Genomic DNA, 23054 nt, shown 5'->3' with positions numbered 1-23054 from the left:
GGGATGCAGTACCTCAGTGCTGTGCAAGTGTATAGGACTTCATTCCCACAGGGATGCAGTACCTCAGTGCTGTGCAAGTGTATAGGACTTCATTCCCACAGGGATGCAGTACCTCAGTGCTGTGCAAGTGTATAGGACTTCATTCCCACAGGGATGCAGTACCTCAGTGCTGTGCAAGTGTATAGGACTTCATACCCACAGGGATGCAGTACCTCAGTGCTGTGCAAGTGCATAGGACTTCATACCCACAGGGAAGCAGTACCTCAGTGCTGTGCAAGTGTATAGGACTTCATACCCACAGGGATGCAGTACCTCAGTGCTGTGCAAGTGTATAGGACTTCATTCCCACAGGGATGCAGTACCTCAGTGCTGTGCAAGTGTATAGGACTTCATTCCCACAGGGATGCCGTACCTCAGTGCTGTGCAAGTGTATAGGACTTCATTCCCACAGGGATGCAGTACCTCAGTGCTGTGCAAGTGTATAGGACTTCATTCCCACAGGGATGCAGTACCTCAGTGCTGTGCAAGTGTATAGGACTTCATTCCCACAGGGATGCAGTACCTCAGTGCTGTGCAAGTGTATAGGAGTTCATTCCCACAGGGATGCTGTTCTTCAGCGCTGTGCAAGTGTATAGATGTTCATTCCCACAGGGAAGCAGTACCTCAGTGCGGTGCAAGTGTATAGGACTTCATACCCACAGGGAAGCAGTACCTCAGTGCGGTGCAAGTGCATAGGACTTCATACCCACAGGGAAGCAGTACCTCGGTGCGGTGGAAGTGTATAGGACTTCATTCCCACAGGGATGCATTACCTCGGTGCTGTGGAAGTGTATAGGACTTCATTCCCGCAGGGATGCATTACCTCAGTGCTGTGGAAGTGTATAGGACTTCATTCCCGCAGGGATGCAGTACCTCGGTGCTGTGGAAGTGTATAGGACTTCATTCCCACAGGGATGCAGTACCTCGGTGCTGTGGAAGTGTATAGGACTTCATTCCCGCAGGGATGCAGTACCTCGTTGCTGTGCAAGTGTATAGGACTTCATTCCCGCAGGGATGCAGTACCTCGTTGCTGTGCAAGTGTATAGGACTTCATTCCCGCAGGGATGCAGTACCTCATTGCTGTGCAAGTGTATAGGACTTCATTCCCGCAGGGATGCAGTACCTCGTTGCTGTGCAAGTGTATAGGACTTCATTCCCGCAGGGATGCAGTACCTCAGTGCTGTGCAAGTGTATAGGACTTCATTCCCACGGGGATGCAGTACCTCAGTGCTGTGCCAGTGTACAGGACTTCATTCCCACGGGGATGCAGGTCCTCAGTGCTGTGCCAGTGTACAGGACTTCATTCCCACGGGGATGCAGGTCCTCAGTGCTGTGCCAGTGTACAGGACTTCATTCCCACGGGGATGCAGTCCCTCAGTGCGGTGCCAGTGTATAGGACTTCATTCCCACAGGGATGCAGTCCCTCAGTGCGGTGCCAGTGTATAGGACTTCATTCCCACAGGGATGCAGGTGCTCAGTGCTGAGCCAGTGTAGAGGACTTCATTCCCACAGGGATGCAGGTGCTCAGTGCTGTGTAAAGGAAGCAATGGAGAGACAAAGAATTCCATTGTCATTTTTTTTTAATCAAACCAGTGAAATCTGGAAATGTCAAATAAATGGGATAGATGGGAGAGGGAAATGTAAGGATAATCAGGTACATTATTCTTGTTTTATTTAATGTACCTGATCATCGTTGTATTTGTCTGTGTCTCTCTTGTTCATTTTAAGACTCCGTTTTGTTGTAAGTTTATTCTAAAATGAAAGAAAAGTAGGATTTTAATAGTTTCATAGTTTAATAGTTTCATAGTATAGTACTAGGCTATCTGCCCTGGGGCATTTGTAAGCCTAGCCATAGTGATGTGGCATTTTCCACCCCATGATATGGTACAAAAATGTACAGAATAAATTTAGAATACTGTGTCTAGTAGTGACATAATGAAGGTCCCCTTATATAATAGAATTAGTTTACTGTGCCCCTGTCTAGCAGTGACACAGATGTGACCCCTAGGGTAAACTTACGATTTCCCATCCACTCATCAAGATTTCTCTTGAAGAGAATCAGTGAGAGGCTGTGCCTAATACAAACTGGGATCTTGTTCCAAAGCATGGGAAGCCTCTGGGTTATGAATCTATCCCTCCAGCATGTCGTATTCATACTTGTGCTGAGGTTTAAGTCTTTAGCTCTTGTGGTCCTGATGGACTTAGATTTTTTGAGGTGGAGCATGTCCATCAGATCCTGATTGGACATGGCCTTGTATGTCAGGCAGAGATCACCTCTGAGCAGGCGGTATGATACTGAATAGAGCTGAAGTTTCTTTAGTCTGGCAGAATAAGACATATGTTGGAGACCCTTGATCCTCTTGGTGAGGTACTTTTGTGGTCTCTCCAGCTGTTGCAAATGCCGGGTGAGGTACATACCAAATGGGGCATTGTACTCAATCATGGGTCTGATGAGGGAGGAATATAGGGGTACAATGACATCCTTGGATCTGGATGTGAATCCCTTCATGATGAGGTGTGCAAGGTAGAATGTTTTTCTAACCACTTTGGCAACATGGGTATCAAATGAGAGGTCACTGTCGACTTGGGTCCCTAGGTCTCTGATTACTTTTTCAGTACTTAGTGGGTTGCTGTCTATGTGATAATTTGTGGGTACTTTGTTTTTCCCAAAGGGGATGACTATACATTTTTTGGAATTTAGTTTAAGGCCGTGACTCCGGCACCAGTTGTCCGTTTCTGTGAGGCCTTTTTGTAGGATGTGTGTGTCTGCTGGTGTATCGATTATGTCACCTAGTTTGCAGTCATCTGCGAACTTTGTCAGCCACAGCCCTCCCATGTTTGCTTTAACATCTGAGAAATAAATGCCGAACAAGAGGGGTCCCAGGACAGATCCCTGTGGGACACCACTTGTGACTGGCTTTGAGTCTGACATTGCTCCAGAGATTTTAACTTTATGGGTTCTGTCCTTTAGCCAGTTTGCAACCCATCTAGTGACATAAGGGTTTACATTTAAGCTGTTGAGCTTATCTATGATGCCTGAGTGGGGTATTGTGTCGAAGGCCTTAGCCAAGTCCAGGTATGCTGTATGGACTGCTTTGCCCTCATCAATGGCTCTAGTGACTGTTTCAAAAAAGTCAACCAGGTTTAAAAGGCAAAATCTGCCCTTTACAAAGCCGAACTGGGTGGGGTCAAGTGTCTGTAGGTCCCTTATGTCTCTGTTTATGAGTTCCATAATGATTCTTTCCATAGCTTTTCAGACCAGGCTGGTTAAGCTTATGGCACAGTAGTTTCCAGGGTCTGTAGAGGCACCCCCCTTGTGGAGTTGGACCACTGTTGCTGTACGCCAGTGTTCAGGTACATATCCCAAAGTAAGGCTAAGGTTAAATAGCATTTTTATGTGTGGGTTTAGCTCCTCTTGGAGTTCATGTAACACGCAACTCGGGATACCGTCAGGTCCCATTGATGCTGTGTTTTTTGCTTTGTTTAGGGCGGTTCTCACTTGGACATCTGAGATGACAGAGAGATTACATTCAGCTGGGATAAGTATTTCTTCTTTTGGGGGTGAAGGAGGGGAGAAATTTGCACTGAACCTGTCAGCCAGAATGTTGGCAATACCTGTGGGTTCAGTGTATTTTTTATTGTTGTGAACCAACTCTGAGCATATCTGAGGGTTTCCACCCATGTTTCTAACATAGCTGAAGAAGGCTTTGTGGTTATCTTTAGTGTCCTTAGCGACTTTTCTCTCAAAGTTGGCCTTTGATGTTTTTATGAGAGAACGTAGTTTTCTGCTAATGTTGATTTGAGATGTCTTCCCTTCATGGGATTTTGCTCTGACGTGCAGTAGCTTCCTTCTTTTGTTATACAATTTGTTTATGGCTGAGATCCACCAGACAGGATGCTTACCTTTGGTGGAGAGGGACTTGGATTTGTTTTGCATTGCATGATCCATGCATTCTTGGAGATGTCCATAGAAAGCATTTGTGAAGGATTCGGCATTGTGGGATGTGGTATCCACTGGCATAGTGGGCTTAAAGGATACCATCTCAGTCTTAAGAAGAGTGAAGTCTGCTTTTGAGAAGTTTTTCACTGTGGTCTTTTGTGCTGGGGTGGAGGTGGGATATGTATATCCAGGGTGATTAGTTTGTGGTCAGATCTCACTAGTGAGGGTATACTTCCGGTGTGGAGCATTTTGTCCCCATGTTTGTGATGATCAGGTCTAGTATATTATCTCCCTAGTGGGAGAGGTGACTAATTGTTCCAGTGCATTTGAATTTATGAATTCCAGGAACCTTTGGGCTAGGGTATTAGGGCTAGAATAATGTACACAATCTATGTTTGGGTAGTTGAAGTCTCCCAGTATGATGGTATTTTGTGATACATTCATATCCTCCAATGTCTTCAGGAAGGCTGAGTGGAGTTCTTGAGATTGGGAGGGTGGTCTGTAACATGCTACCAGTTGTATAGCAGTTTTGCCTATGGTTAGTTGCACCTGTATGGTCTCTGATGCTTCATGTGTTGCTACTAACCTGGAGGTGTGGGTGTCCTTGATGAATATGGACACTCCCCTCCTTTGTGGTTCGGCCTGGGTTTTGGGGCCGAAAAGCATGATACGAGGTATAGCCTGGTAGCACTGGGGTGCTATCAGGAGCCTTGGACCAGGTTTCAGTTATTGCACAGACGTCAATGTTCTCCATGCTGAGGAGTGGATCAAGTGCCTGCATCTTGAGATTTAGACTTCTGGCGTTGAGCAGCATAACCCTTAGTTTTTTTCCATTATTGTTTTCTATGGAGGTGGGTTTGTCTTTTGAGCCTTGCCTAAAAAAGGCACTATGGGGGTGGCAAGAGCCTTAGCCAATATCTGGAAGCACAGTGGTGACAGGTGTAAGCCATCCCTTGCGAAGCAGCGTGGCTTGTCCAACATGTCATCCCAGGCAGACAGACATTGGATCCCCTTAGAATGACACCAGTACTTGAGCCAATTGTTAAAGCTGATCATCTTGTCTTTGTATTGTGGTATCATTCTTGGTGAGGGCAAGATGCTGCTCAGCGTCAGGTTCATACCAGCCTGGGCTACATAATCAGAAAGCTCCTCTATGTCTCTTTTCATATAGTCCAGGGAGGTACATCTCAGGTCATTCACACCAGCATGGGCAATGATGGAGTCTTATTTGTACTTGCTTTGGAGTGACTTGAGTGCGTGTGTTATGTGGTGGATCCTAGCTCCCAATAGACAGATCACAGTCACCTTCTCCTTGTTCAGCCTGGTCAGCGGGACATCAGTGTGTCTGACTATAGAGTCACCTATTACTAGTGTATCAGGCAAGGTGTTTGGCCTTAAGGGCTGTGATTGATTGACACACTGATTTATTGAAGTATGTGTTGCATGTGTTTTGTTTTGAGGTGGTGGATTTTTGGGTGTCTGTTTTGGGAGCCTCTGTTGTTTTGGTAAGTATTTTATTAGAGCCTCCGTGTATGTCTTTGTGTTTTTATGTGTTTGGTTTGCATTTGTGGTAGGTCTATGTGGGACTGGGATTGTTGTGTGTGTGGTTGCCATCTCCTCCTGTCTGGTCATGCCAGCTCTGAGTTGAGAGAGTTCAGCCTCCAGTTTGGCTATATAGTTGCATCTCTCACATGTATTTGTGTTTGTTGGGAGGAGGAGAGGGTTGTCTGTGTACATGAGACAATTGTAGCATTGTCTCAAGATATCCAGATTGACCAGCTGAACTGGAGTCGACACCAGTAATCTACCACTCAACATGCTAGAACTGTATAAGGGAGTGCTGTACCTTTAAGGGAAGTGGATATTCACAGGGGTGGTAAGTAGATGTAGTGCTTTACTTAGTACGAGAGTGCTTACTTAGTAGAGAAGTATTGAGAACAAGAGCTAGGCTTATAATATAGTAAGTAGTCTGGTTATACTAAGAGGAGAGCTTCCTTAAGGGAAAATTTGAAGAGCAGACTTGGTGGAGCCAGAAAAAGTTTAACCTTTTTTAACCGGCGCTGCACTATGCGCACAACCGCGCAAAGCCGGGCAAACGCGGATTTTAAACAGTTAACTACAAAAGAGCTAGAAATGGTCCAAAACAACCAGTTACTACAACTTCTTGTGCTGAGGTCACTTCCTACAAGGACAGGCTGTTCAAGGCTCCCCACTCCCACTGGTGAGCAAAGAAACTTCCTTCTATCCAAGTAAGGTAATGGACAACACAGGAACTACACCACAGCCCAGAATACAGCAATGCCTGTAAACTGGTCTAAACTAGTCGAGGAAGGCGGGAAAACAAGGATTATTTTTTTTTTTTGTTGTTTTTTTGGTAGAAACGCACAGAAAATGCAGAAACAGTGATAAATTAGTTACACAGGCTAGCACACCTTAGTGGGCAGCCTCCACAGTTAAATTAAACAAGCAAACAACAAACTTTCGATCAAATTCGACTAAAATGTAACTTTAAGTGCAGATTTTAAAATAATGCAGCAAACAGTTAAAAAACTGTTCAAGCTAGTTCAGCGTAAGCTACAAATGCTATTCCAAGTGAAAAAAAAGCAAAGATGGAGAAAAGTCTAGGTGACTGAACTTTTTCCACTGGTATATGCTTGATTTAGAATGGGCCACTGGGTGGGATGACCAATCAGAGTGCTCTTTTTGGAAGGTTAATGGCCAGTCATTGCATAATATACATATTTTAACAGTTTAATTTACCTTACTCACTATTTTTAAAATCATATAACTCATTTTAATGATGTGAAGCTTCAAAAAAGAGCAAGTTGCTTATGTAAGACACCAAATGATAACAGTGGGGGGTAGTTTCACCTCATCACTGATATCCTGTCCTGACATATATAAGTGGTACATTTTGGGTTATTTCTGTTTATTATCTGACCTTTGCTCCGGCTAAGATCTACCTGAAATCAACTGGACGTATAAGTGAATTTAAGTACACTTTTATATGCTCCTTTTCATATAGTTCTGCATTTAATTTATTTATTTGTGTTTCTCACTGAATATTAACTCAACTGAAAGTTGTGGCTGTGTCTCTACAGAGTACTTGTTAGAATTTCTGTGTAGCCATTGATAACAGTGGGGTGTAGTTTCACGTCATCACTGACATCCTGTCCTGCCATCTATAAGTGGTACATTTTGGTTATTTCTGCTTATTATCTGAGCTTTGCTCCGGCTAAGATCTACCTTAAATCAACTGGACGTATAAATGAATTTAAGTACTCATTTATCTGCTCTTTTTCATATAGTTCTGCATTTCATTTATTTATTTGTGTTTCTCACTGAATATTAACTCAACTGAAAGTTGTGGCTGTGTCTCTACAGAGTACTTGTTAGAATTTCTGTGTAGCCATTGACAGTGGGGGGTAATTTCACCTCATCACTGATATCCTGTCCTGCCTTATATAAGTGGTACATTTTGGGTTATTTCTGCTTATTATCCAAGCTTTGCTCTGGCTAAGATCTACCTGAAATCAACTGGATGTATAAGTGAATTTAAGTACACTTTTATATGCTCATTTTCATATAGTTACGCATTTAATTTATTTATTTGTGTTTCTCACTGAATATTAACTCAACTGAAGTTGTGGCTGTCTCTCTACAGTTAGTTCCCCACCCACCCTCCTTGTTCTTGTTTTGGTGTTAATGTTGGTTGCTTTGAAATTGCCCGCCCCTCTTGTAAATTTGTGTTTGGATACTCCTTCTGGGCCCATCTCATTTGCTCACTCAACTGAGTGCAGTGAGATCATATTCTGATTTCAGGCACTCCTACTGTGTACAAAGAGAGCATTTGGGAAGGACAACTCCTGTAGCCTCTTAATCCTGCTCCTTCCCTCAAAAAAAAAAAATAATATAAAAAATATGTACATATTTTATTCAGCTGCTCTTACTGTAACTGTCTTAGATGTTGTTCTGCGTGCTATCTGTTATGTCACTCTTACTCTGCACTTATTACTGCTTGTTTGTAGCCTTCTAATTTACTGCCTTCTGCACTTGTTTTTTAGTCATTTGTTAATTTAATTGCATTTATTTAAACTGTATTTTCCATAATATTGCTACACACTCAAGTGTGCTAGACTGCACTGCAATTTGAATTGTATTTACTGCTGTTTTAGCTGCTTTTCTGTAAAAAAAAATCTAAGCTTGTTTCCTGCCTTTCCTGTAACTAGTCTAGTCCAGATACAGACTTGCTGTATCTAGGACTGTTGGTAAGTTTCTGACCCCCCCAAGCCTTTCTGTGTTGGAGGGAAGCCTTCTAGCTTATCAGTGGGAGTGGTAAGCACTAGGTAGCCTATCTACCATGGGAAGAGTGGGTTTTGGCCCAGAAATTGTAGTTCATTGGCTGTTTGAGCAGTTTTTTCATCTCTTTCTACTTTCTGGTTTAAAAGCCCGTGTTTGCATTTGGTCCCCACCTTTCCTGTAAATAGTGTAGTCCAGGTACAGCTTTGCTGTATCCAGGACTGTTGGTAAGCTTCTGAGACCCCCAAGCCCTTCTGTGTTGGAGAGAAGCATTCTAGCCTATCAGTGGGAGTGGTAAGCACTAGGTAACCTATCTACCACAGGAGGAGTGGTTTCTGGCCCAGAAATTATAGCTTATTAGCCGTTTGGGAAGCTTTTCCATTTCTTTCAACCTACTGATTTAAAAGCCTGTGTTGGCACTTGTTTCCTGCCTTTCCTGTTACTAGTCTAATCCAGATACAGATTTGCTGTATCCAGGACTCTTTGTAAGCTTCTGAGCCCCCAAGCCTTTCCATGTTGGAGGGAAGCCTTCTAGCTTATCAGTGGGAGGGGTAAGCATTAGGTAGCCTATCTACCACAAGAGGAGTGGTTCCTGGCCCAGAAATTGTAGATATTGGCCTTTTGGGCAGTTTTTTTCCATCTCTTTCAGCTTTCTGGTTTAAAAGCCACACTTGTGTTTGTCTCCCATCTTTCATGTAACTAGCCTAGTCCAGATACAAAGTTGCTGTATCCAGGACTGTTGGTAAGCTTCTGAGCCCCGCAAGCCTTTCTGTGTTGGAAGAAAGCCTTCTAGCTTATCAGTGGGAGTGGTAGGTAGCCTGTCTACCACAAGAGGAGTGGTTCTTGGCTCAGAAATTGTAGTTTATTGACCGTTTGGACAGTTTGCCCATCTCTTTCAACATTCTGGTTTAAAAGACCACATCTGTGCTGGTTTCCCATCTTTCCTGTAACTAACGTACTAGGAAGCACTAGAAAGCCTTAAACTGATACAAGCCTTCTAGCATAGAAGAAAGACTTTGGAATGATTAAGTATCAGTTTTCTGAACTTTCTTGCTGTACTTAACTGTTTTCCACCTAAACACAGATTTTCCAGCATTTATTGTGATTTAAAAGCTTGTTTTTTTCACATATTGTACTTATTTGACTGCCTGCACTTTTAAAAAGTCATATTTTGTTTAATTTTATTAACTGTTGCAGGCTACACACTAAAGTGCGATAGTCTTTTCTGATCGTTTGTAGTCATTTAAATCTATTTTAAATGTATTTTTACTGTTTTTGCCTTACCTTTTCAAAAAAACAAAAACAATTCATTGTTTCCCACCTTTCTAAGCAAGTACAGTCCAGTTTTCAGGCTGGTGCTGAATTCAGGGCTGTGTTACAAGTTTCTGAGTTGCCCATACCTTACTTGGATAGAAGGAAGTTTCTCTGTTCACCTGTGAGAGAGGGGAGCTTTGAGCAGCCTATCTGTACCTGGAGGAGTGGTTTACTGGCCATTTTGGGCTAATTTCTATCTCTTTCATTTCCCTGCTATAAAAACCACGTTTGCACAGTTTTGTGTGCCGGGCAGTGTCGGTTAGCTAGGGTTAAATTATTCCTGGCTCCACTAAGTCTTATCTTCAGTTTTTCCCTTGAAACTAGTCTAACTCTCAACTTAAGCACTCAAAAAGTATCCTACAGCCCAGTACTTGTTCAGACCTAATAACAAGCACTAATATACCCTGACACTTGATTGCCCAGCAGGGCAAGGCTCTTTATTCACCCCTCACCAACCAAGCAACTAAGCAGCTTACCCTACTATTCAGGCATGACCAAAGGGCAATTTCAGGTGAACTCTCTAGTCCAGCTGGTGAATCTGGGTATCCTGAGGCAATGTTACAACTGCCTCATGTACACAGGCAACCCTCTCCTCCTACCACAAAATACTAACATACGCGAGAGATGCAATTATACAGCCAAACTGGAGGCTAAACTGTCTCCTCCCAAGACTGGAACAGACAGTCATGAGGAGAAGGTTAACACTTGCACCACACCTCCAGCCACACATAGACCTACTAAACCAGCACTGGCAAAAAATACACATAAATACACAGAATCATACTCAGAGGCTCTAAATAAAAACCTGCAAAAGCATCAGAGACCTCCAAAGCAGACACCCAAATAACCTGTACCTCCCGTAACAAACCAGACAACACATAAAACACAATATCAGTGTGCCGCACAATCACAACCCTTAAGGTGAAATAACATACCTAACACACTAGTAATAGGTGACTCTATAGTCAGGCACACTGATGTCCCACTCACTAGGCTGGACAAGCAGAAGGTTACTGTTAGCTGCCTGTCAGGAGCCAGACTCCGCCACATAACACAAGCACTTAGGTCACTCCAGAACAAGTACAAATATGACTCTGTGATTGCTCATGTTGGTGTGAATGACCTGAGATGTACCTCCCTGGACTACATGAAAAGAGAAATGGAATAGCTCTCTGGTCATGTAGCCAAGGCTGGTATGACCCTGACCCTGAGTAGCATCCTGCCCTCACCAAGAATGATACCTCAGTATAAAAAAAATATGAGAAATAACTTCCAAGAAACCAAGGCAAATAAGATAAAAGATAATCCACAGACAGGAAGAACCGAACCAAAAAGCACAAAGTGCAGCTTTATTGAACAACAAACAGGTCAATAAATCTGATTTATTGACCTGTTTGTTGTTCAATAAAGCTGCACTTTGTGCTTTTTGGTTTGGTTTTTCCTGTCTGTGGATTATCTTTTATCTTAAAGAAAATATGATCAATTTCAACAATTGGCTAAGCTTCTTGTGTCATTCAAAGGGGATTCAGTGTCTGTTAGCCTGGGATGACATGCTCGACAAGCCATGTCGCTTCACAAGAGACGGCTTGCACCTGTCACCCCTAGGCTTTTGAATACTGGCCAAAGCTCTTGCTGCCCCCATAGTGCCTTTTTTAGGCAAGGCTCAAAAGTCAAACCCACCTCCATAAACAGTACAATTAACAAAAAACTGAGGGTTATGCTACTCAACGCCAGGAGTTTAAATCTCAAAATGCACGCACTCAAAGCACTCCTCAGTATGGAGAACATCGACATCTATGCAGTAACTGAAACCTGGTTCAAGGCTCCAGAGAGCACCCCAGCACTACAACTCGTACCACATGTTTCAACCACAGAACACGGACCGAAACACAAAAGGTGGGGGTGCATCCATATTCATCAAGGATACCTACACCTCCAGGTTAGTGGCGCAGCATGATACCTCTGAGGTTATCCATGTGCAACTGATGTTGGGCAAATCTGCAATGCAAATTGTGGCCTGCTACAGATTACCCTCCATGACCCAGGATCACCACTCCACCTTTCTGGAGACACTGGAAAACATGAAGGTCCTACCGAACACCCTGATATTGGGCGAGTTCAATTACCCTACCATTAACTGGGAAAACTACTCAAGTACAAACACCCAGGCCCAGCACTTCCTGGAATTCATCAACTAAAATGCCCTGGATCAGCTGGTAAACTCCCCTACCAGAGGTGAAAACATATTGGACCTGGTCATCACAAACATGGGCAACAGGTGTTCCACACCAGAGGTCAACCCATCACTGGTTAGATCAGACCATAAACTAATCACTCTGGATGTCCACACCTTACCACCACCTCCAGCTAAGGAAACCACAGTAAAAAACTTTTCTAAAGCAAACGTCACCTTACTTAAGACAGAGGCGGTAAGTTTTGCAGCCCCCATGCTAAAGGATAGCTATGCCCAAGATGCAGAAACCTTTACAAATGCACTCTATGAGCACCTACAAGGATGCATGGATCGTGCCATCCCTAGCAAAACCAAGAAACACTCCTCTAAGAGAAGGAAACCAGTTTGGTGGACCCCTGCCATAAACAGGCTATACAATAGAAGGAGGAAACTAGTTCAGAAAAAAAGCAAATCCCAAGAAGGAAAGACATCCCTGATCAGTATCAGTAAGAAATTAAGGTCCCTCATAAAATCATCTAAGGCTAACATCAAAAGAAAAATAGCCAAGGATTCAAAAGATAACCACAAAGCTTTCTTTAGCTATGTTAAGAATCTAAGTGGCAACTCGCAGATATGCACTGAACTAGTGCAAAATAGCACAAAATATACTGAACCTACTGATATTGCCAACATCCTGGCAGATAGATTCAGTGCAAACTTCACCCCCCCCCCTCTCACCCCGAAGAGGACCCACAACATTACCCGGAAAAGTGTAGTGTCCCAGAAATCACAGATGCACAGGTGAAAATAGCCCTTTCAAAAGCCAAAAACACAGCCTCAATGGGGCCAGATGGTGTCCCAGGCTGCATCTTGCACGAACTACAGAACAAACTAACCCCACACCTAAACAGATAGTTCAACCTCAGCCTCTCCACAGGCTATGTACCCATAGAATGGTGCACATTAATGGTTATTCCACTCCACAAAGGAGGGCCACAACTGACCCTGGTAATTATTGCCCCATAAGCCTGACTAGCCTGCTCTGCAAGGCTATGGAGTGCATTATCATGAAACTCATTAACAAAGACATTGGTAACCTCCAAAGACTTGACTCGACCCAGTTCGGCTTTGTTAAGGGCAGATCATGCCTACTAAACCTGGTTAACTTTGAGACAGTCATCAAGGCCATAGATGAGGGAAAGGTTGCTCACACAGCTTAACTTGACCTCGCCAAGGCTTTTGACACCATTATCCACTAGGGTATTACAGAAAAACACACCAGCCTGAACATAAACCCCTACATCATGAGATGAGTTGCCAACTGGCTTACAGACAGAACTCACATGGTAAGAATAGCGGGCTCCAGGTCCGACTCTAAACCAGTCACAAGTGGTGTCCCACAAGGCATGGTCCTGGAACCCCTACTGTTCGGTATATATTTTTCAGAAGTACAGGCAAACACAGGAGGACTATGGCTAATCAAGTTCGCCAATGACTGCAAACTGGGAGCCATAATTGACTCTCCGGCTGACATGGACATCCTCTAAAATGGCCTTACTGAGACTGACACCTGGTGTCAAAGTCATGGCCTCAAGCTAAATGCCAAAAAATGCATAGTCATCCTGTTTGGGAAAAACAAGACACCCACAAATTACCACATAGGTGGTAGCCCCCTTAATACAGAAGAGGCAATAAGAGATCTGGGGACCCAGGTAGATAGCAATCTCTCCTTTGGCAATCATATTGCCAAAGTAGTTAGGAAATCCTTCTATCTGGCCCATCTAATTACTAAAGGTTTGCATCTAGAAATAAAGAGGTTATAGTGCCCCTATACTCATCACTCATCAGACCCATCATAGAGTACAATGCCCCATTTAGGATGTACCTCACAAGACACTTCCAACAGCTGGAGAGACCACAAAACTACTTCACCAAGAGGACTACTGCCCTCAAACATATGTCCTATGCAGCTTGACTGAAAAAACTCCGGCTGTACTCAGTGGCATATCGCTTACTCAGAGTGGATCTCTGCCTGACTTACAAAGCCATGTCCAACTCAGAATTGATGGACATGCTCCACCTAAAGAAATCCAAGTCACTGCAAGCCACGCGCTCTAGTGAACTAAACCCCGCCACAACAATAAATAGAACATGCTGGAGGGATATATTCCTGTCACAGAGACTCCCCATGCTTCTGAACAAAATTCCAAACTACATTAGGCAGAGCCCCTCACTAACGCTCTTCAAAAGAAACCTTGACAAGTGGATGGGTAACAGAAAATACACCCCTGGGATCACTTCATTTGCTCTGCTTGACAGAGGATCAGTTAATTAATCAACGGGGCGGCGAAAGCCAACAAACGCTGGCTAGGCTTATAAATGGCTTCGAGCATATAGCCTAGTACCTAGCTATGAATCTATGAACTTAATCTTAACTGACAAGACAATAAGTACAGCAAAGTCAGTGCAGTTCATATATATTCAAATATGCATTCCCTTATTGTCAAATATACATTTACTTCATTCTTTACTAAAAAACTAAAGAAGCTTTTTATGTGTTTCATTCAGACCTAATCATTTTTTTTAAATTATTAACTTTAAACTTTATATTTAATGTTTACTTTGTTCAATTTAGTATTCTGCTCTGCCTCTTCAACCTTGTGGAAGTATTTCCAGTTTCACAGGCTGTTAAAGGTCAATGAGTTCTTCCTGAAGCTACAGTAAGTCTATGATGTCATTGTGGGCTTCTGTGAGTGAGAAACAGCTCAAGACTTGTTCCAAAGCTTGAAAAACATTTAAATATGCTTCAGGAGGGAATACTGTAGTCAGGATTCAATAAACTCTATGTAGATTCTGCGCAAAGCCTACATGGAGTGTATTCGCATACACAATACTGCTCGTTGCATGGCATCGCGCAGCCTTGGGCCATAAATATTAATGATGTGTGGTGGATGTAAGCAAGGTTTCACAGCTCACACCAGTGTTGCTGCTCATGAAATATGTACATTGAATGTAGATCATTCCATACAACATTTTAGCTCCAGTAATGTGGTCAAACACTAAACTAATGGGGGCACAAAGGGCTAGCATGCATTTTCTGAAGGATATGAAGTATGGAACAGAAATGTATGTCATTATACATTGACTTAAATCTTCAGTGATTTCACAGTAAATCACACAGTTTAGAAAGAACAGGACAAAAATATGATACAAATCTTGACATTCTGCAAAACTCTGGACAGTCTCCAATTTGCTTTTTAATTTCTTTTTTTTTTTTGCCAGTGTTTGCACAATACACTGCTTGGCATAAAACAGATTTAGCTGTGCTCACTTGGTTTGCACAAAGCATAGCAGTGCACAAACTGGAACAATGGACCACCCAGGTTGTAGTCAAGACCCTAACTGCCACACACATAAAACAGATGCATTCAATTAATAATATTGTGCACCACACAAACACAGTAAGCATCAACACACTATGATTAACAGTTTGAACCTTACAATAACTATCTCACTAATCTCATAGCAGCAGGTATTAAGTGTAGGTGTGGAGTGCAGTTGGTCCAGGGTTCTAATATAGGGTGTGCACATTTTGTTTTACTATTGTGAAATTGTAGACTATAGCAATGAAGTGCAACATACACAGCTGTTTTCTCAACCTTCTTATGGTAATAGCTGTAAGTGTAGGAGAACTGTATACATGATACATCGCACTAGCACATTTACACAAGTGCCTATATACCTAATAATCTAGAAATTGCATTGTTTGCCACTGTTGTGCATTGCTTACCATTGGGCAAACACAATGCCCACCAGTGCATATCATTGCCTACCATGTTTGAGTGATGGTAAGTGATGCACATTTTCAAATGTTGCAAAACCAAAATGTCTGTCTTCTCAGAAGCATGAGACATGCAATAGGTGGGAAAACAGAATCATATAAAATGCAGTTGGTGCAAAATGCTTATCATTCATTGAGCCTGAACTATGGTAGGCATGTCAGAAGTTGGAGAGGGTATGCGCTATCAGACACATAGATAGGGTGTCCTGGAGACCAACATTTTGTTGGACTCCCAGTTAAGGAGCATGGGCCCCAGTTGCTGCAGCAGGATTATTCAGGATCAGAATATAAATCTAAAGCCTGGAACAGTATTAGCAGGGCTTTAAGCAGTGCTACAGGTATCCCCCACACTGGTCAGCAATGCAGACATCACTTCCATGTCCTCTGGAGGAAGAAGCAGGATATCCTCCAAATTTGGATCAGGGACACCCCACTGATGTGTAAGTATCAATTTCATTGAGTACTTCTAAGAGCGAAAAGCGGAATATAGTCAAGACTGACATTCATAATGGTGTTCTGTTCTGTGTTTTCCACAGCTGCGGCAAAGCAAGCCTCGAATGTCAGGTCCCATCACGTGCATTTGGTAAGGATGCGAGAACCATGTGGTATGTATGCATCAGAACAGTACTGTCCAAATAGTCTTTTAATAATAATAATTTCTATAGTAATTTAGTAGCATTAAAAGTTAAGGACCACTTAGTTGCAATTTAATACAGTTGTATCAAACTGAGCATGCATATCCCAGCTGTAAAATGCATTCCTTAGTCTGTGGCACAAAGCAATGGTGCCATATGCTCAAATAACAGTGAGCATACAGCTCTAAACTGTAAAAGGAAAGTATGCATGCAGTAGGCTGTAGGACAAAAATACATTACAGTATTTCAGAGTAGTCATAGGCTCATAGGTAGGAACTAGGCTATCTGCATGAAGGCATTTATAAGCCTAGCCAGAATCTGCTGGCTTTTGCCGCCCCCTTAGATTAGCTCCCTGTGCCTCTGTCCAGCAGAGCCACTGAAGTGATCCCCGGGGTAAACTTTCTGTTCCCTATCCACTCATTAAGGTTTCTTTTGAAGAGTGTTAGAGATGAGCTCTACCTAAAGTAGATTGGAATCTTGTTCCAAAGCATGGGAAGTCTCTGGGACAGGGATCTATCCCTCCAGCATGTCCTATTTATTGTTGTGGTGAGGTTTAGATCCCTAGAGTGTGTGGCTCGAGGGGATAAGGTTTTCTTTAGGTAGAGCATGTCCATTAATTCTGGGTTGGACATCGCCTTGTTTGTCAGGCAGAGATCACATCTGAGTACACGGTATGCAACCGAGTACAGCTGGAGTTTCTTCAGTCGAGCTGCATAGGGCATCTGTTTGAGGCCAGTGATCCTCTTGGTGAGGTACTTCTGTGGTCTTTCCAGCTGTTGCAGGTGTCTTGTAAGGTACATCCCAAATGGGTTGTTGTACTCTATGATGGGTCTGATGAGTGATGAGTAGAGGGGCACAATGACCTCTTTTGATCTGGATGCAAACCCTTTTGTGATTAGGTCGGCCATCTAGAAGGATTTTCTAACCACTTTGCCAATGTGATTATCAAAGGTAAGATTAGTATCTACTTGGGTCCCCAGATCCCTTATTACGTCTTCCGTATTTAGGGGACTACCGCCTATGTGGTAGTTTGTGGGTACTTTGTTTTTTCCAAAGGGGATGATTATGCACTTTTTGGCATTTAGCTTGAGGCCATGATTTTGACACCAGGTATCTGTCTCAGTGAGACCCTGTTGGAGGATGTCTGTGTCAGCCAGAGAGTCAATTATAGCCCCTAGCTTGCAGTCGTCTGCAGACTTGGTCAGCCATAGTCCTCTTGTGCTTGCCTGTACCTCTGAGAAGTATATGCCATACAGGAGGGGTCCTAGGACTGAGCCCTGGGGAATGCCACTTGTAACCAGTTTAGAGTCGGACCTAGCTCCCACAACTCTCACCATGTGGGCTCTGTCCATGAGCCAGTTGACAACCCATCTCATGACATAGAGGTTTATGTTCAGGCTGGTGAGCTTGTCTATAATACCAGAATGTGGAATGATGTTGAAGGCCTTTGCGAGGTCTAGGTAGGCTGTGTGTACCACCTTTCCTTTGTCTATAGCCTTGGTAACTGTCTCAAAGAAGTCCACCAGGTTTAGAAGGCATGATCTGCCCTTAACAAAGCCAAACTGGGTAGGTTCCAGTGATTGGAGGTTCCCAATGTCTCTCTTAATGAGTTCCATGATGATGCGCTCCAAGCTAGTCAGGCTTATAAGACGATAGTTCCTGGGGTCTGTTGTGGCTCCATGTTTGTGGAGTGGAATAACCATTGCTATGCACCACTCTGTGGGTACGTAGCCTGTGGAGAGGCTGAGTTTGAACAGTGTGTTTATGTGAGGGGTTAGTTTATCTTTGAGCTCATGTAGGATGCAGCCTGGTACACCATCCGGTCCCATTGATGCTGTGTTTTTGGCTTTGGAGAGGGCTGTTTTAATCTGCATGTCTGTAATTTCAGGAACTCTACATTCTTCTGGTATGGTTATGGGCCATTTTGGGGGTGAGAGGGGGGTGAAGTTTGCGCTGAACCTGTCTGCCAGGATGTTGGCGATATCAGTCAGTTCAGTGTATTTTGTGCCATTCTGCACTAACTCCGAGCAGATCTGAGCATTGCCACTTAGATTCTTGACATAGCTAAAGAATGCCTTGTGGTTATCTTTGGAGTCCTTGGCAATTTTTCTTTCAAAGCTCACCTTGGATGATTTTATGAGGGATCGTAGTTTCTTGCTGATACTGACCAGGGATGTCTTCCCTTCTTAGGATTTTACCATTTTCTGTAATAGTTTCATCCTTCTATTGTATAGCTTGTTTATGGCAGGAATCCACCAGACTGGTTACCTTTTCTTGGAGGAGTGAGTCTTGGTTTTGCTTGGGATGGCATGATACATGCATTCTTGTAGACGCCTGTAGAATTCATTAGTAAAGGATTTTGCAGCTTGGACAGCGTTATCATTCAGCATGAGGGCTTTGAAACATTCCACCTCGGTCTTAAGTAATGTGAAGTTTGCTTTTGAAAAGTTTTTCACAGTGGTTTCTTTGTCCGGGGGTGGGGGCAAAATGTGGATATCCAAAGTGATTTGTTTATGGTCAGATCTAACCAACGAGGGGTTGACCTCAGGTGTGGAACACCGATCGCCCAAGTTGGTGATGACCAGGTCCAATATGTTGTCACCTCTGGTGGGAGTGTTGACCAGTTGAACCAGGGCATTTGAGTTTATAAATTCTAGGAAATGTTAGGCAAGGGAGTTAGTACTAGGGTAATTCTCCCAGTTAATGTTTGGGTAATTGAAATCACCAAATATTAGGGTGTTTGGTAGGACCTTTATGTTTCCCAGTGTTTCCAGAAATACGGAATGGGGGTCCTGGGACATGGTGGGTGATCTGTAGTAAACTATAATTTGAATTGCAGTTTTGCCCATTGTTAGTTGCACATGGATGACCTCTGAAGCATTGTGCTGTGCCACTAACCTGGAGGTGTGGATATCCTTGATGAATATGGATATGCCCCTACCTTTTGTATATCGGTTTGGGTTCTGTGGCCGAAATGTATGGTATGAGTTGTAGCGTGGTAGTGCTGGGGTCCTCTCTGGACCCTTAAACCAGGTTTCTGTTACTGCACATATATTGATTTTCTCCATACTGAGGAGTGCCTCGAGTGTATGCATTTTGAGGTTTAGACTTCTGGCATTGAGTAGCATTACCCTCAGTTTTTTTTTACTTGTGCTATTTACGGCGGTGGGTTTGTCTTTTGAGCCTTGCCTAAAAAAGGCACTATGGGGGTGGCAAGAGCCTTGTCAGTATTCAAAAGTCTTAGGGTAACAGGTGCAAGCTGTCTCTAGCAAAGCAGCGTGGCTTGTCAAGCATGTCATCCCAGGCAGACATAAACTGGATCCCCTTTGAATGACACCAGAAACTTAGCCAATTGTTAAAATCGAGAATTTGTCTTTATACCATGGTATCATTCTTGGTGAGGGCAGGATGCTACTCAGGGTCAGGGTCATACCGACCTGGGCCACATGATCAGAGAGCTCTTCCATGTCTCTTTTCATGTAGTCCAGGGAGGTATGAGTCAGGTCATTCACACCAACATGGACAATGACAGTGTCATATTTGTAATTCTTCTGGAGTGACCTGAGTGCTTGTGTTATGTGGTGGATCCTGGCACCCGACAGGCAGCTAACAGTAACCTTCTCCTTATTCAACCTAGTAAGTGGGATGTCAGTGTGCCTGACTATAGAGTCACCTATTACTAGTATGTTGGGTATGTTATTTTGCCTTAAGGTCTGTGATTGCATGGCACACTGGTTTTGTGAAGTATGTGTTTCATGGTTTGTGTTGGGGGTGGAGGTTGCTTGAATGTCTGCTTTGGAGGTCTCTGTTGGTTTTGCAGATTTATATTTAGAGCCTCAGAGTATGTTTTCATGTATTTATGTGTGTTTTTTGCCAGTGCTTGTTTAATGGATCTATGTGAGACTAGTGGTGTGATGCAACTATTTCCCTTTTCCTCTTGGCTGTCTGATCCAGTCTTGGGTTGAGAGAGCTTAGCTTCCAGTTTGGCTGTATAATTGCATCTCTCGCATGTATTAGTGTTTGGTGGTAGGAGGAGAGGGTTGTCTGTGTAAATGAGGCAGTTATAACATTGCCTCAAAATGCCCAGATTCACCAGTTGGACTGAAGAGTACACCTGAAAATGCCCTTTGGACATGCCTGGATAGGTAGAGTGAACTGTTTTACTGGATGGCTGGTAAGGTCAAATAGAGAGCCTTGTCCTTTTGTACAGTACAGGAGGGTCTAGTGCTAGGGTTTATAAGTGCTTGTTATAAGTTTTGAGAAAGTGCCAGGCTGAGAAATGAATGGTTTGAGTGCTTAAGTTGAAAGTTTGTCTAGTTCCAAGGGAAAATTTGAAGAGGAGACTTTGTGGAGCCGGGAATAATTTTACCCTAGCTAACTGGTGCTGCCTGGTGCACAAAACCGGGCAAATGCAGTATTTATAGCAGGGAAATGAAAGAATAGAAATTAGCCCCAAATTGCCAATAAACTACTACTTTCTGGGCTGAAACCACTCCTCCAGGGACAGATAGGCTGATCAAAGTTCCCCTTTCTCACAGGTGAACAGAGAAACTTCCTTCTATCCAAGTAAGGTAGGGGCAAACACAGAAATTTGTGACACAGCCCTGAATTCAGCACTAACCTGAAAACTGGACTATACTAACTTAGAAAGGCGGGAAACAAGTTTTTTTTTGTTTTTTTTTCAGAAAATAAAGCAGATACAATAAAAAACACATTAAATGCACAGTAAAGGATACTTATTGTTATATATCGCAGATCAGAGTTGTAGTGAATGCCTCTAGTAATAAAGTAGGAAGAAATACAAATACAGTAAAAGCAGATGAATAAAATGCAATTTTTATATATATATAAAATAGAAAATGAACAAACTGATTTAAACAAGTTACCCACTCTCCATTTCACCACTTTCCTGTCTTTCCTATTTCTTTCTTTTAAAGAATTATTGTGCAATGGTGCACGCCACCTACCGAATTGAAGCAATGGCAAATGGCAATAAGGTAAGTAGATATCTTTAAAGTATTATACAAACTTGTAAAATTATTACTTCCACCCATATTCTAACCCAGCACCATCTGCCTCCAACAGCAATGCATTAATGTTTCCTGCCACAGAGTCACTTAGCTAGCAGATGTATTTAATACATTCAATGGCTAGTAAGTGACACAGTTTAAGAAACATTTTCCTTTGTACTCCCCAATGCTTGCTCTCCATATCACTAATGTCATATCTTCTTCAATAAATGTCTATGAAGCAGCATTGCGCAATCCCCTGTAATGTTTATAAAGCATTATTGCATAATACTCTTTTTGTTTTGTACAGCAGTAGTCCATGATATTGCACAATGCTGTGCACTGCACAGCATCAATAAGCAACATTAGTGCAATATACTTCAGTGTATTACCTATAGCCATGCCATTTGCCCCAAAAAGGAACTTAGCACTGCATTAAGTGTATTAATTCATGCAGCCAGAGATTCAGTTAACTAGCAGATATATACAACAGCAGTTAAGTCTGCCATTTGCTATACAGTCTTTAAGATACAACTGCTAATCAACTGAGTCTGTCGCACCACCTGTTACTGCAGTAATACATTTTTTTGTTTAGATGATTTGAATCATGGTGTATGCAACAGTTTCAAATAATTTTACTTATAAATCCAAATTCTGAAATGTGATCATTGATATGGATTCTCTAAAATATGGCTAGATGTTGCTGGTTTCCAATCCAGTTATACAATACTTAAAACTGTTTTTGTCATAGCCATGTGTTAGTGTCCATTGCAGATCATCATGCAATTATGGTTTAAAGAAAATAAATAATAATCTGCTGTATAGGGAATTGGACCAAATCATGTGTGTCATGAAGACACTTGTATGAAATGGAGAGCTATGTGTGGGACAATTTTTTTTGTGGGACAGGGGGAACGTGCCTATTTTTTGTTTTTTTGAGAGAGAGAGAAAATGTTGGGGAAGGGCTGTAGGAATGTCTGGGTGTGGCAAGTTGGGAAGGTGAGGAAGCAATTTCAGACAGATAAGCCAAACAACACAAGAGACAGGGATGGTGAAGGGCACATGTGGTGGGTGAATACCATGGTTGGGGTGAGGGTGGAGACATCACAAATCCATTGACGTCAAGTTGGGTGACAGTGAAAATCAAGTCCTCATTCAGCGGGCTGTCATCACTATTACCTCACTGCACTGATGGCTGCAGTGTCTGGCATCTGTATCTCCTTGTTTTGTTTAATACAAAGATGGAGACCAGTGTCTCCATCTGGTATAGGTGTGCACCAACCTTGGAAGTTCATTGCGGATAATAAACGTACCACTTCTGCCTGCCACTGCTCCCAGAGGGAACCACTGGCTTATCCTGGAGGGCAGAATGACCTGATGGACCAGGTAGTGCAGGAGCAATAGAGGGGGTGCTACCAGGTCACACAGCAGATGTGTTGGGCAGTGGTGCTGTAGTCAGTGGAGTAGAGGCAGGAGGATCCCATGGGACAGGCCTGACCCATTTTGCTGTGGGAAAAAACAAAAAAGAAAAGAAAAAAACAAAGAAACAAAAAAAATAGAGAAAAGGGTTGGGGTGAGAGAGAAAAAAGGGAGATAAATAATTTCATATGTGACATACAAAGCATTGATACAAGTATTCAACTCTATTCTATTATCTTTGCTTTTAACAGTACCAACTCATAAAAAAACTTAATTTACTGTCAAGACCACCCACCTCTTATCAGATGCACAATACACTGCAGATTGCAGTAAGCAATCCCTGATGTGTGCATATATTGCACATATGCATGTTCCAATTATACTG

The sequence above is a fragment of the Protopterus annectens genome, chromosome 16.part0 (genome assembly GCF_019279795.1).
Source record: "Protopterus annectens isolate FY-2018-M chromosome 16.part0, PAN1.0, whole genome shotgun sequence".
Lineage (NCBI taxonomy): Eukaryota > Metazoa > Chordata > Ceratodontiformes > Protopteridae > Protopterus > Protopterus annectens.
This window is presented reverse-complemented; position numbering follows the sequence as displayed.